Genomic DNA, 16,065 nt, shown 5'->3' on the forward strand with positions numbered 1-16,065 from the left:
TGAGATTGAAAGTTTAGGTTCATCTCTATGCATCAAGTATTGAGTGACAACCTAGTGAAAATTGTAAATATATTACTCACTTTAGAGATACGATTGACATAATTGATATATAAATTAAACCAGAAACATAATAAATCAAGTATTTATATATTGGGAAATAATAGACACCAAAAAATGTTATTGGCCTCAACAAGAAACATAATATAGACCAGTAATATAATCCACTATGAAAATATTAGGGAGATAATATATAAAATTATTTATATAATATAACATCTATATTTTTATATAAATAATATTTATAATTATATATTTATTATATTTAAAATTATAGAATTATTTTAATAATAATTAATAAATATTAAATAAAATAATTTTAGACTATTTAAACTAATTTTTTATTATTTTTTAAATATTATTGAATTCAGTATTTAGGACAAAATGCACAATGATTAGGAGGAAATTTCGAAGAACCAACTAGCAAAGAATAATCATGCCAAATCATATTATATATGTGTACTGTACCAGCTTCAAAGTGAGATTAATTGACAATAATACTAATCAATGACACATTAAAAGTTAGACTAAGTTTTATCTGATTAGAAATGACCCAAAAAAAAAATGTATACTACTATATCATAGCTAGTAGAGGTGTTTAAGGTTCAGCCCGTTTCGTAAAACTCAAAAGTATATTTTGTCAAATTTAAAATTTTTATTTTTTATTCAGTAAAATTTTTGAAAAATTTAAACATACTTTGATAGATTCAACTCGGTCTAAAATCATATTTTATAAATAAAATATATTTTATATTTTAATTAATATTTTTATATATCAGGTCAAGTGGTTTATTTCAGATTCGGACTAGTTTCGAATTTAAATCTTTAAACAAATTCAGTAAAATATTAAAATCAAATCTAAATCTAATTAAACCAGCTCAATCTAATCTTATACACCCTAATAACTAGAGACAATGTAAAATGAAAAAAAAATCTAAGTTTATAAGAAGGCCATTATAATTATATAAAATATTTAAAATATTTTTTTAATAAATAATAATATATATTATTTTTAAATTCATTTTAATAATACATATTAAGAATAAAATTAGATATATTAATATATCATTGAATGTGTCTAAATATATTTAATAAAAAACTAATTTATTAATGTACGAATACGACAATTCAATAAAATACCTCGTAAGAATTAACTAATAATTTTATGAGAAGTTTAGTGCCATTTTGAGGCATGTTATTGGCTTGTCGTCTACCATCTATCATCTCATGCAGTTAATCACCTTCCTCTTAAATTAACAGCACATCGGATTCTTATGTTATTTACTATTTAGGTCTTTGATCATTACACCATTTCTGTTGGAGTTTTAATTTATTATATATTGCTTTTAAGTCTAAGATAAATATACATTTTCCCGTGCAAATATCTCTACTTAGTAGAGCAAGATATAATGAACAAGTAGGATATTACTAAGGTGATTGTTACGGTGTATAAATTAAAAGGTCATCTTTAATTTATTAAAAATTTAATATTTAATTTAAAAAATATAAAAATAAATCATTTTTAAATATTTAAATTTTAAGATAAAAAATAAGTTAAGTAAAACTTAACTATTAAATAATAAACACTATAAAATTTATCTATTACTAAAATTATTGGTTATTTAAACAAACATACTTTCTTTAAGTGCATTTCAATTCTTAGAATTGATCATAGGCTTTCATACGTTAAAGCAGGTTTAAAAAGTACATTCCACATAGGGCTTTCTCTGAAAAAAAAATGGTTTTTTTTTATCTTTTTGGTCAGGGATTAATTAATTAATTATAACTAATTATCAGCTCTATTCAATGATTTTCATCCGTGGACCAGCAGGGCCCATTGAAGGTGACAATCTAACGAAGAAAGAGAATATGATAATCACTTTGGGCCTAGCTATAGTTCATGACAAGTATTTGATCCACATTAGTGATCCCTGAACCTCCATTTGTAGCATCCTTTTCAATTAACCACGGTAGGGTTTGCAGATTAAGGCCAAGCACAAAATCAAAGTTATGTAGTTTTGTCTCCCTCCCACATTTTAAGCCTTAAATGCAAATTAAAAACCATCTTGTTACTTTAGGATGGATTCAAATTGTTTTAGAGAAAGTATAAGGAACCAATAGAATATCTATTGTACAATGGGAGTTTAGAGAATATTAAAGATATAATCATTAGTGTTACCTTTTTTCATCAGTTGAAACTTTTGGAATCAGTGGTATTATGACATGGTATTAGAGTTTTAGATCTGAAAGATCAAGAGTTCAATTCTTGGTGAATCTTAAAATCAGTTTAAATTTTTGAGAAGATGTTTATTATTCATAATACTCGGATGATTATTTTAGATACTCGAATGATTATTTTAGATAGCATGGAAGATGTTCATTTTCTTCTTCTCCAATCTGTCTATAAAATCATGGCATAATGTTAAAATAGTTGGTTAAGAATAAACATGGATTATCTTATGTCAATATTATTGTTGTCAAATTCTGAAACAAACATTATCAATTGGTTAGGTTGCATTCAAATACAACATATATTTTATAGGCCGCCACAAAATAAATTTTATAATAGATGTTTTACATGTCAATTTTAGATAGTTGAACTAATTTCTTATTGATATGTATTTGATGATAATTTTTTTTATGATTATTAAAATTTGGACCTTATTAGAGGGAAGAAAGGAGTACTACATGCGCCTAAAACCCATCTCAATCTTAAAATTCAAACATTTTGTTGTGAAAGTTGGGTGCTGTATAATTTATCTGCCAATTAATATCCACAAACTTTTTATACTAATGAATTATACGTCAACAATGAGAGAACAAAAGGGTGGGTAACTGCGAATGGTACTCCAAGTTAATAAGTGAATAATAGACTTTGCGAATTACAATAATCTGAACAATCTTTTTATCTTTCTTTTATATCTAAAACAAAGAGTAACGATTATGTCTTTGAGTAATTTTGCTTTAAGCGAAAAGTAATAATATATTTGAGCCTTTTGATATTTGCTTTAATGACTATTATGGATAACCGACTTATAACGTTTATAACGTATATAGCTGAATCATGACGTATAGCCGAACTATAACGGCCATAACAAAAACTAAAACTAAATCTTTATCAAATATGATTAGAGCACCATCCCAAAAAAAAAAATTAAATATTATATAGGTTTTTGAATCAGGTTTATGATGATTATGCGACAACGCTATATGTGCATGATGAATGATTTTAGCACTAAAAAGAAGAGTGAAACATAAAAATAGGGGCAAAATGGTATTGACAAAGATGTATCTAGAAATAGAAAGAATAATAAGAGGAAAGTATGAAATAATGGAGCTAACACAACACAATGCTCTCCACTCGCAAAATGTGTATGTTTGTTTGTCTAAAGGCCCCGTGCTATTAAATATGTCACCTAATCATCCATAGATGCATTCAACAAGGGAGATGACTAATTGAAGATGCAATTATGAATGTGGTTGAAAGTGGTTTTAGTTCTCAATTTGTATTCAATGCATTTTCGATTGTAGGTCCTAAGATGATGAATGAGAATGACAATGATATATAAATATATATATATATATATATATAGAGGTTCGCATGTATACATATATATAGAGTAGTCTAGCTATATTACTAGATAAGCATGGCCAGAATTTCACTTTAATGTCACACCCACTATCTTCTAAAAGCTAAGCTGCTTAAGAATTCGGCTCCATAACAGATAATGTCGGAAAAGCTAACTTATCTGCTGCCAACTTTTTGAAAGATACATGTAACTTTCTGTTCTTCTTGTTGTGCCCAAGGGTAGGGTATGTGTTGTAATTAAACGTGTATAATCCATTCTCTGAATATTTCATGCTTAGAAGGATGCTAACAATACAAAATTATTTCTGTATTTTCAACATAGTATTCGTTGAATTAAAGAATATTTTGATGTTCAAATTAGTTCAAAGAATATTTTTTTTAATAAAAAAAAGTTTTTAACGTATAAGTTTTCTTTTTTGTTTTAAACGTGTCTTTATAGTTTAGATTTGACGGAATTATAATGATCTGATCAAGTACTATTTTACATGTTGTCCAATAAATCAAATTTTACAATTTAGATCTTGTTCACAGTTGGAACGTAAAATGGTATATTAGAATATCACATACTTGGTTAAACTTTATAAATAAATATTTGATAAATCTCATCTTTTGAATAATTTAACATTAAATAAAAAGATTGTCCCTGTATTCAAATAATTATGAGATAAATTTGTGAAAAATGTTAGAAGTTAATATTTGGTTGAAAAAATTAACTTGCATTGGTCAAGCAGTCAACTCATTTGTCTGCTTAAGTAAGACAACGTTTGTAACAGAATAGGATAAGACACTGAAAACATGACACGATAAGACACTGATGGACAGAGATACAAAATTTTGTATTCTTGTATTCTGTTTGATGATAAATTAGAACAAATTATGAAAATATAATTTATTCTCATTTTTTTCATTAAAAAAATTTGAGATGAAAAATATAATTATGAAAAATTAACAAGAATAATGAAAGAAAAATAAAAAATAAGTTGTGTCTCTTGTTAGTGTCTTTATGTCCTTCTTGTCAGCATAGACACAAAATACACTAATTCAGTGTCTCTGGACATATTGTCTCTGTCCATGTCTCCTCTGCCAAACACGATCATGTATCTTTGTGTCTTTATTTCAGTGTCTTATCTCTATAAACAAACACAGCCTAAATGTCAGAATTCAAACTAGGAGATACTGTGGACAGCTAGAAATATATTTTCGGTGAAAAATTAAAATTAGTTATTAGTGTTAGTCATTTTTTTAATCTATTTAATTTATTGTAATGTATGTGTAATGAAATACGGTGATGTAGTACAAATACATGGTACAAGTTGGGTATTTGATAATGGAAGGAGTTATAATAATCATTTGGGATATTTAATCAGTTTTCTTTATTTGTAACGAAAGTGCAAACATTTTAAATAAGAAGCTTAGCGAATCGTTGAATCTGCAAGTTTGTTGACTATTTCATCGACTTTACTATTGTTCAATGTTGGATTTAAATACTGAAAAATACTATATACTAAAAGTATTCGAGTTATGACACACTTGCTTGCATATGAACTATATATATTTGAGAAGAAAAATATTAATTGGTAATTAAATAAATATGTGGCAGAATTATGAGAGAATGAAGTTGTAGGTCCCTTGAAGAGATGGGTATCTTTAAGATTTGTCACAACTTTAATAAGCACATTTTTAAACCCGGCTTTTATGGGGTTACACGAATCTTATTTGTAGCAACTTGAATTGAAAGGAGGATTAGGTGGTGCGGTTAAAGTGTATTACGTAGGCACGGCATGCTTTCTTTTCTTTTCAATATAAATATAAGGCATGGGTTTGTATGTAAGGGGAATTGAAGTGTGACTCATTTTCAAGTCAGTTTTGTTAATTTGTGCTAGAAAGTTAGCTAAAAAGCTTGTATGTAAAGGTATGAAGGGAAGAGAAGAGTGATGATAATTAATACAAGTGCTTGAGCGTGAACAACATTAGATAGTTAGTGGAGAAAAAGTAACCTTTTTCATCTGGCTTCATCCTAGTGGGATTTTCTATAGTTAGTAACACTTTAAGGATTCCATGTAATCGAAAAGTTTAAAGTAAAGAAGATGCCTTCTTCATTCAAACTAAAGCTGCTTTTTATTTGTTTATTTTTTGAGGTGGGAATTTGACGTCTTCTCCTTATACATACCCTATAGAAAGAAATTAATGGAGTTAGTATAGTGCAGTATATAACAATTAAAATGGAATATCTATTTATATATGGGGCGGTGCCTCCTCTCATCATAAGGACCTAGCTATCTATCTAGCCTTTTATCATTTCCTTTTCATACATATATAAATAGAGAGAGCAATTATTACTTAAAATAATTATTAAAACATCAGATATGCCGCACACCCAACAATAATATTAATAAGTACCTAGTAAATTTGTTTTTAATCTTATAGTATAAATGAAAAAGGTCCCAGGTAGTTGGTGTTTTTGTTCATGAAAGAGTAACAAGTAATTTTACTCTATTTATTGTTCAAATTATGGGAGGATGGAGTAACAATATAATAAACAAAACATCATATTCAAACTCTTTTTTTTTTTTTTGGCTTTTGAAAAGGAAATGATGGTACAATTCTTCTACTGTAAAAAGGGGGAACCAACGGTCTTCTTTTGCTTGATTGGTGCTCTTGTGCCGACTGATATTTTTTCATCTCTTGATAAAGCAATAGCACTTTCTTTTATTCTAATCTAAACTTAGAAAAAAAAAAAAAGGAAAAAGAGGGAGGAGGCATGAAAGTCTACTTGCTTTGAGTGCAAGAAGCTACCAAAAAAGCTTTTAAGAGGAGATGGTTCTTATTTCTTTCCTTCCCAATTGTGAGTGAGTGACTTTGCTGTTTTATGTGTTTGCTTAAAGTTTGACCTTGATGACATGATTATCGCCTACCCTTTTTATATATAAACATGCTAAGGTGGGGTTTGGCTTGCAATATTGAAAAAGTGTGTGTTATGGGACCTTTTGCCTCATTATATTCCATCAATTAGCCTTTGCAATTACACCTTTTCTCTGTCACTTATTTTTCACATTCATTTCTTTTTTAACTTGTTGCAAATCTGCTTTTTCTTCCTTCTTTTTCTTAATCTGATGAAGGATGATGTAATGCAATCAAGAGTGATATATGGAAATCATTAACATGTTGAACATTTTACAAGTACATACAAAATTTTGCCAAAATATATAATAACAATAATAGTAACACCTACATATATAATTTATGTTTGAATTACAGTTAGATAGTTAAGTAAAAATAATAATTGAAAATAAGATAATACATATATATATCTATATACAATTTGAATATTTAAATTATTTTCTTACTATATATTTGTATTCTTTGAGGATTGAGAATTCAAAGAAAGAAAAGGATCCTTGGAATGGAATCAAAGGGGCCAAGGTTGATGTAGGTATTGTTTAGTTGGAGAAAAGAAAATGGGTGTGTCTTGGAATGAATGATAGTTTTGTGTATTATTGGTGGGGATATGGGAATGAGGGTTGAAAAGGCAGGGGCCAAGGGAGAAGGTGGTAGTGGGTTATGCCTTTTCTCCTCTCAAGTAACCAACTAAGAAGCAACAACACCTTTTCACAATCATAACTCTTTACAGAAAGAGAGAGATTAGATAGATCCAAGTAACTTGAATTCAATCTCAGGGAGAGGGAAATTTAACAAGTAAAATGATGGTAAAGGAAGGGGGAAAAGTATTGAATCAAGTGTCTTGGTTAGCCTCATCAACTCACCCAAAGTTTTTTCAAATGAAGAAAAAAAAAATAAATTCTTTTCAGCGCGTATGAGGTGTTTCTGTGCAATCATATGGCACATTTGGATAGAGAAAAACAGGAGGATATTTCAGAATCAAACCACAGGTATAGAAGAAATTATCCATATTAACCATGCTCAGTTACAACGAGTGGGGAGGTGACAATTCCAAATGTTGTTGATGACTATGCCGGAGATGACATGCGAGTTTATTTTATTTTTGTTGTTGACTTCTTTTGAGTTAATTCTTTTTGTGTTGTTTGATGTTGAATGCTCCACCTAATGTGTTGAGCTCCTTTAGTTTCAAAAAAAAAAATTACTACATCATATATAATAATTAATTTTGTTTGAATGTCAAAGGTTTTATAAATGGTGAAAATTCAGGTCTAGTCTAGTTAACTTTACGTGAAGTTGATTACTGAAAATCGTTAAATAATAATTTAGTCAAATTTGTCAAATCATTTAACGACTTTTAGATATTAACTTCACATGAAATTAACGAAATTAACTGTACATGAGTTTCTACTTTTATAAAATAACTATATAATTTTTCTAAACACTATACTCTTATTAGATTAAAAGAGGGAAAAAAAACAAAAGAATATTTATCATTTTATTTGTAACGTTCTAGAGGCAACACATAGTCAATTTCATGTATGAAAAAAATAAATAAATAAATGGAGAAAGGAGGAAAGAAATTCGGCCATGGGCCACAATGCATATGCTTCACTTGTTGATTGCTTTTAAATTCTTTTTTCCCATTTTGACTCAATAAATTTTGCATTCAAAACTAATTGATTAAGGTGCCCAAATTGCATAATAAGGACAAAACATTATTTCTGGTACAATCTCTCAGCCTTGTCCCCTCACATTATTCTCTATTTTCTCTTCCCATCTCAACTCGATTCACTTTTTAATTAATTAAGTTCGTCCTTCCCTCTATAATATTTTTTATTTTCTTAATCTAGTACTACTACACATGAATAATACGTGAGATACTTCCTCATTATTTTGAAACCAACTCCTTCGTATTCGTTACGTTGCACATATAATAAGCAATGTTGTCAATTACTACAGCTCCTAATTAATCCGTTTTTTATATAAGAAAAGTGACAAGAATATATTTATATTCACATATTCACATCTTCAACTTTCTTTTCGAAATAATTTTGTACTTAATTATTAATTGATGAAATTATGGGCTGTTGACGAATGAAAGAATAAAATTTTAACATGTATTTTGAAAGAGAACCAAAAAAAAAAATAATAATAATCTTCTACTTAGAGAAAAATTATTTGAGCTATATGAATATATAAAAGTGAAAACTCAATGCAGTCGACTTCACATGCGTTGATAACTGAGAGCCGTTAGATGATTTGACTGATTTGACTAAATTTTTATCTAACGACTCTCGACTATCAAATCGATTACTCCTGAGTTTTCACCGTATACATAGATGTAATAAAGAAGCGTTTGCGCGTATTTTGAAAATATGCATGCTAGTATTTTTCCATTAGAGGGTGATGAATAGTGATGATGTTTGCGTAGATCCATCCATAAAATGATGAGTTAGGCGAAATTTAGTTTTTTGATGATGAGGGCATGCAATGAATGACGCAAAGAACCTATTCTTGATGCCTTTTGATGACTTCTCTAAAGTTGAAGGTTGAAACTTGAAACAGAGCATACAGCACTCCCATTTTCGATTCTTTTTACACACTCTCTCTCTCCCATGGTGTTGTGGTCAAAACTCAAAACCATTGACCTTTTCTGTTTATGTGACTTATGTGCATGATTTTCTTGACCTTCCAACTTCAAACCTGATCTCGTCACACCACTCACTCTTTTAGTTTTATTTCTTCCTCACCCATTTGCATATGCTTTGTATCAATTGGGTTCATTAATCTGGACCCTCTTCTAGAGCTCTTCATGCTTAATTAATTGGTGCGTTGCACAACTAATTAAGATTATCAAATTTGAGTAAATTTTTAATTTAGTCTTTTAGATTTATGTAATTATCTTTTTTGGTTTTTGAAATTCAAAATTTTTTATAATAGTCTTTTTCGAATACTAATTTAGTCCCTCAATTTTTTTGACAACGAGTCAGCTAATGAAGTGTTGAGCTGACAAAATCTTGTCATGCTGGAGTTCTACTAATCAAATATTATCATGTCACTTAATTGTTAAAAAATTTGGTAAAATTTTGCCACTTAAATACTCTGTTTGATGATTTATTGTAAAAAAAAAGGTTGAAAAAATTAAATTAGTATTAGAATTTAAAGATTACTATGAAAAAATTTAAATTTTGATGAGTAAAATAGATAATTATACGAATTTTAAGAATCAATTTATTCTACTAAATATATATCAAAATAGTAAATAACATAGTAACTAGTAAAGTAATATAATTGAATTAAAACCAAAAGCTCAACTTTTCATTTTCATTTTTCTTAGGTTTATCGAATTTTGACTTTGACGAGGAGAGGGGGAGAGGGGAAGAACATAAATTCTCTGGATTCCAAACAGCCTGTTTTCATATTTATGTATCGAAATTAAATAAAAAAAGTAGATAAAAGAAATAAAAATAAAATAGCACATATCATCTTATGGAAATGAATCTTCTTCAATTTTTTGAATACTTAATCAAATATAATGTAATTTATCATTTTTAATTTTATAAGTAGGACAAAAATAAATAAAAAAATAATAATAAATAATTAAATTAAACACCGCATATCATTCAATTTTTTTTCACTGAAAAAATCCACTCCTATCATCTTATATGTATCCAACCCAAACACTGAATGGGATGATATGCATCACACTTCAGACCAAAGCACAGAACGAGAAACTTGCTCGTTTGGTTTATTTTATTGACTTTTTCTTTTTCTTTTTCTTAGGATATAAATGTCGTGCCGCATTTTATATATTTTCATAGACGGCGAGAATTGATGAACTCAACAAAGGCAATTGGTGTATTCTAGTTTGAAAAGAGTTAGTTTATCTGTCACTCTGGTGAATACATATTTATTAAAAAGTCTATTATATAGTAAAATATGATAAAAAAAAATACTAGTTATAGACTAAATCATAATTTTATTAATTTCAACAATACAGTTTAATCATAATTCATTAGTTGAACTTATTACTTATAGACTAAATGTAATATTTTCAGATAAAAATAATATTATAAATTATTAAATAATTTAATATATTTAATTGAATTATCTAACATTTTCAGTATCATTTGCTGTTATTTAATTTAAGGAATGCATGTTGCCAAATGTCCTTCTTGAAAGGCTTTGAAATGCAAGACCCCTTGCCATGTGTCAGAAGATATCATCCCCTAATTGCCTATCTAGCAAGGTAAAGAAGAAGAAATGAAATATAATTAGTTATTGCGCTTTTTATTTTTGTTATTGGATTTTCAATGATGTTTTTAAATAATGTAAAAAATTTATATATGTTTTTTTATGTAAAAAAAATAAATTTACGAGTTAAATTTGTGATTTTTGAAATATTTTTTTAAACACACATATCTCAAATTTGAATTTTTTATTTTAAAATTTTTAAATATATAAATTTGATCTTCAAATTTATATTTTAATATTAAAAAAAATTTAAATTTACAAATTAGACTCTTTGATTTATTTTATGATAGAGAAAAAATTATTTTAATTTCAATTTGTGCACTATAAAATTTGACTCTTAGATTTTTTATTTTTTAATTTTAAAGGTCTGATTTTTTTAAAAATTTAAAAAAATTAAATTCATATAAAAACACAAACTAATTATCTGTTACGGTGAATTAAACACAATCTTTTTATATAAAAAAATTAGCCTAATTATTGCAGATTGTAATTATTTATCATAGACTATAAAAATGATTTAAGCACAAACCATATTTCTCCATTTAAAAAAATTGAATATTTAACCAAATATTATAAATTTATTCAATTATTAATGATTGATTAATTTTATTTTTAATATAAAATTATAAGCTTAAAAGTATAGATTATGAAAAGCTACAGTAATAAATAAGATTTATGTTTAAAATTTATAATATTAAAAAAAATTATGGAAAAATTTGATAAAATGAGTTGGATTTGGATATGATTGATAGTGGCTTAAAAAAAAAGTAGAGAGAAGTAGTGGAAAAGACTAAAAGGGAAGAAGAGAAGGTCCGGCGATAAAAGTGGTAATAAATGCAGAAAGTAGAGGGTGAGCTTCTCTCTCCGCAGATGAGATGAGAGCTTCAAAATCCAAAGTATCACTTTTCAGTTGGTCGCCCGAAAAGGAAAGGACTAAAGTTTGGTTCTATAAAAAATCTTGATATTCCTTATTATTAAAAAGTTAAGCTAATACTATATCAAAAACAAATTTTAGTTTAAAAATATATGAAATAATTAAGTTTTGTATATATTAAAAATAAAATTTAAAATAATATATTTTATTTTTTTAATGATATTACTAGAAAAACACACCAAATTAAAGGAGAATTAATTTCTTTTATTTGTTTTCTATAATCACTAAATATTGCCAAATATAATTGACTTAGATCATAAGAAATAAACTCAAAATTTATAGGCAGTTAACTTTGGTCCTTTTTATGCTGAACCTCTTTAAAATCTTTTATGTAAAAAGGAAAAAAAATATTTTTAAAAAATAAAATTAGATGAAAAGTGAAGCTTGTAATTAAAATTTTAAAAAAGCTACTGTATATGATGTTTTTTATTTTTTTGTCTTACAAAAAAAATAATTTCCGCTTTTGTTAAAAAAACACTCTTCATGATAAAAAAAAAACCAAAATTATATCAAACATTCTATAAATTAACTTCAATCCTCAAGCTTTTTGTTAGTACTAACATAAGTTATAATATAATATATCCACTTATATTTTGAAATGAATAAAATATTAAATTTCATTTAAAAATCTAAAATAACATTCAATCATGTTAAACTTAGGGTAAAAAACCATAATAAGCCAACTGGCTCAAAAAATTACGTAAATACGCCAAAGCAAAAATCGTTTCAGCAATAAGCTAGATCGCATTTTTATATAATTCGAACCAGGTTGGTTCGAACTCTAGTTGTTAGTAAATCGAACCAGGTGAGTTCGAATTAGGGTTTTTTGTTGGTACTAAATCGAACCAGCCTGGTTCGAATTAGGAATGACGGTAATTCGAACCAAGGTGGTTCGAATTATAGAGAGAGAATGTTTGCATGTAATTCGAACCGGGCTGGTTCGAATTACACCAATCATAGTTCGAACCAGGCCGGTTCGAACTATGTGTGAGACTGAGCTGTATATATATGGTTCCAAACGTGAGTTAGTATCATTAGAGGGAGTAGGATGGCTAGTGAGGAGAGTTTTGTGGTTTTGGTGCACCACAGAGGATCTGTTAATAGAAAAACTCGTTCCGGAGTAAAGTTCACAGATAAGAATCCTCTATGTATTGTCATAACATCAACGACGAGTTACGATGACCTTGTTAGCGCTGTACTAATGAAGCTCGGTCTGGAGGGTGCGAAGCGGGTAAAGAAGTTTTTCTATCGCATTCCAGTCACGGTGCTACAGAATACGGTGAAGTATGATTGCTTCACGATTAATAATGATGCGGACTTGCAAGTAATGTTTCTCTGTCGGCGGCAGTTTCCGGAGGTGAGGACACCGGAGTTGTTGGCCCGGCTGGTTGATGTTGTATCCAGCTCCGGCGGTTCGAACAGGAATACGAACACTATAGCGAATCCAGCAGGTTCTAGTTCCCGGCCTGCCGTTGCTTCCTCGTCCGTCCCTGTGTACGAACCAGTGGTCCAACATGTCGCCTCCCCATCTTTCGCTGTTGACCTCAATGCCACCGAAGGCGACGAGGTAGTGGAAAGGGAAAATTTGCCGAACGCTTTAGTGGGAGTTGCACCTGTTGGCGTAGGAGACGGTTTTTTGGACGATGAAGACGAGGATGACGTCGAGCCGGATATGATTGACGATGATAGCGCTGATGATATTGGAGCGACTGGGCCTGCGTTGGAGGTAGGTGGTTCTAGCTCTGGCACACAGCAGTATCCACCACATTTTTCCTCGTTGGACTTGGACGCCATGAGACATGAGGGGGTTTTAGGGCACGCTGTTGGATTCGGAGCTAGAGATGCGGAAGGGACTACTGGTCTGAGAGAGTTCTAGGTTGGTCAGCAATTCCAGGATAAAGATGAGGCCCTTTTAAGTGTGAAGACTTACAGCATCAGGCGAGGGGTACAGTACAAGGTGGTGGAGTCCGATCACCGCCGGTATGTGGGCAAGTGTTCCGAGTTTGGGAATGGGTGCACATGGTTGATTCGACTGAGTCTCCGGAAGCGCAAGGGCATTTGGGAGGTCAAACGGTACAATGGACCTCACACTTGCCTGGCCACATCCATCTCTAGTGACCACAGGAGTTTGGATTATCATGTGATTTCAACTTTCATTATGCCAATGGTTAGGGCCGATGCATCCGTGAGCATCAAGGTGCTCCTGAACGCCACGGCAGCGCACTTTGGTTTTAGGCCGACTTACCGGAGGGTTTGGATGGCGAAGCAGAAATCTATTGCCCTCATATACGGTGACTGGGATGAGTCCTACAACGACCTGCCTAGGTGGGTCTTGGGTGTCCAACTGACGATGCCTGGGAGTGTTGCGGTACTGAAGACGAGCCCGGTTCGAGTTGGAGGACAGGTGGACGAATCTCAAGCGTACTTCCACAGACTTTTCTGGACTTTTCCGCCCTGCATCGAGGCATTCCGTCATTGCAAGCCGCTAATAAGCATTGACGGCACACATTTGTATGGGAAGTATGGGGGAACGTTGCTCATCGCGATTGCACAGGACGGGAACTCGAACATTCTACCTGTCGCATTCGCACTAGTAGAGGGTGAGAATGCAGAGTCCTGGAGTTTCTTTCTCTCGCACCTTCGACAGCACGTGACCCCGCAGCCCGGTCTGCTGGTTATATCGGACAGGCACAACGGCATCAAGGCTGCGCTTGAGGCTCCTGACGGCGGTTGGCTACCGCCATCTGCGTACCGTGCATTCTGCATACGACACGTAGCGGCAAATTTTGCCCTTACCTTCAAGGGCAAAGACGCTAGGAGGCTCCTAGTGAACGCGGCGTATGCGAAGACCGAGGTTGAATTTGATTACTGGTTTGATATCCTGCGATCTGAAGATCCGGCGATGTGTGAGTGGGCAAACCGGATTGATTACTCGTTGTGGACTCAGCACCGTGATGAGGGGCGGAGATTCGGTCACATAACGACGAACATCTCCGAGTGTGTGAACTCTATCCTGAAGGGGGTCAGAAATCTCCCTGTAGCATCCCTGGTGAAGGCAACATATTGTAGGCTTGCGGAACTGTTTGTTCGCAAGGGGAGAGAGGCTGAGGCCCAGATGGGAACAGGACAACAATTCAGTCAGCATTTGGTGAAGTGTATTGAGGCCAACATGAAGACGGCCAGGTGCTTCACGGTGACGCTGTATGACCGGGATAACTCCGAGTTCACTGTAGCAGAGACCACTCCGACTGGTTCTTTCTCCTTGGGTACTTACAGAGTATCACTTGCCTCTCGGACATGTGACTGCGGGTACTTCCAGGCTCTTCATTTCCCGTGTCAGCACGCACTTGCATGCTGTGCATACTCACGGGTCACCTGGACCTCTTACGTTCACAGCGTCTATCAGATTAGCTCGGTGTTCAATGTGTATCGGATGGGATTCACACCTCCGATCCCGGAGGGCTTCTGGCCACCTTACGACGGACCCACGGTGATTCCAGACCCTGACAAGAGGCGTGCCAGAGAGGATCGTCCTAGATCCACTAGGATACGGATGAATATGGACGAGGCGGATCCGAATCGGCCAAAGAGGTGCGGCCTATGTCGCCAACCCGGACACACACGACGTAGTTGCCCACAGGTTGCAGGCTCGTCTCAGACAGGACACCATTAGGATGCATGTTGTTAGTGTTAGCATTATCTACATTAGTGCGCATCTTGCTAGTCTTAGAGTTATTTAGATTATTTCCCATGTTGTTAGTCTCAGTATTATTTACATTAGTGCACATGACTTTTAGTTTGATTGTTGCGAGTAGTAATAAATATGGCTTCTTTAATTATGTATTTTTTTCTTTAAAGTTCAATCAAGTATCATAGTGGTTTGTACTTTTTTTTGTTATGTTATAGTCTGTTTACCTATGTTTTTTTTTATTTGTGTTCTGGGACATTCATTTTGTATGATCAATGAATCTTGAAACAGTTTAGTGTTTATTTTTTCTTATTAAATTGTGTCCGGGTTAGCGACATAGGCCGCATCTCTTTGGCCAATTCGGATCTGCCTTCTCCATAGATACAGCTAGCTCAGTCTCACACTAATTCGAACCGACCTGGTTCGAACTATGATTGGTGTAATTCGAACCAACCCGGTTCGAATTACATGGGAACCTTCTCTCTCTATAATTCGAACCAACCTGGTTCGAATTACCTTCATTCTTAATTCGAACCAGGCTGGTTCGATTTATTAACAACAGAAAACCCTAATTCGAACTCACCTGGTTCGATTTACTAACAAATAGAGTTCGAACCAACCTGGTTCGAATTATATAAAAAT

General features: G+C 31.8%; 1 pseudogene; it reads left to right on the top strand.

Moving 5' to 3' along the window:
- The first annotated feature begins 12,783 nt into the window (after nt 1-12,783).
- On the top strand, nt 12,784-16,023 carry LOC107460780 (uncharacterized; annotated as a pseudogene).
- The last annotated feature ends 42 nt before the right edge of the window (nt 16,024-16,065 follow it).

The sequence above is a fragment of the Arachis duranensis genome, chromosome 1 (genome assembly GCF_000817695.3).
Source record: "Arachis duranensis cultivar V14167 chromosome 1, aradu.V14167.gnm2.J7QH, whole genome shotgun sequence".
In the NCBI taxonomy this organism is placed as follows: domain Eukaryota; kingdom Viridiplantae; phylum Streptophyta; class Magnoliopsida; order Fabales; family Fabaceae; genus Arachis; species Arachis duranensis.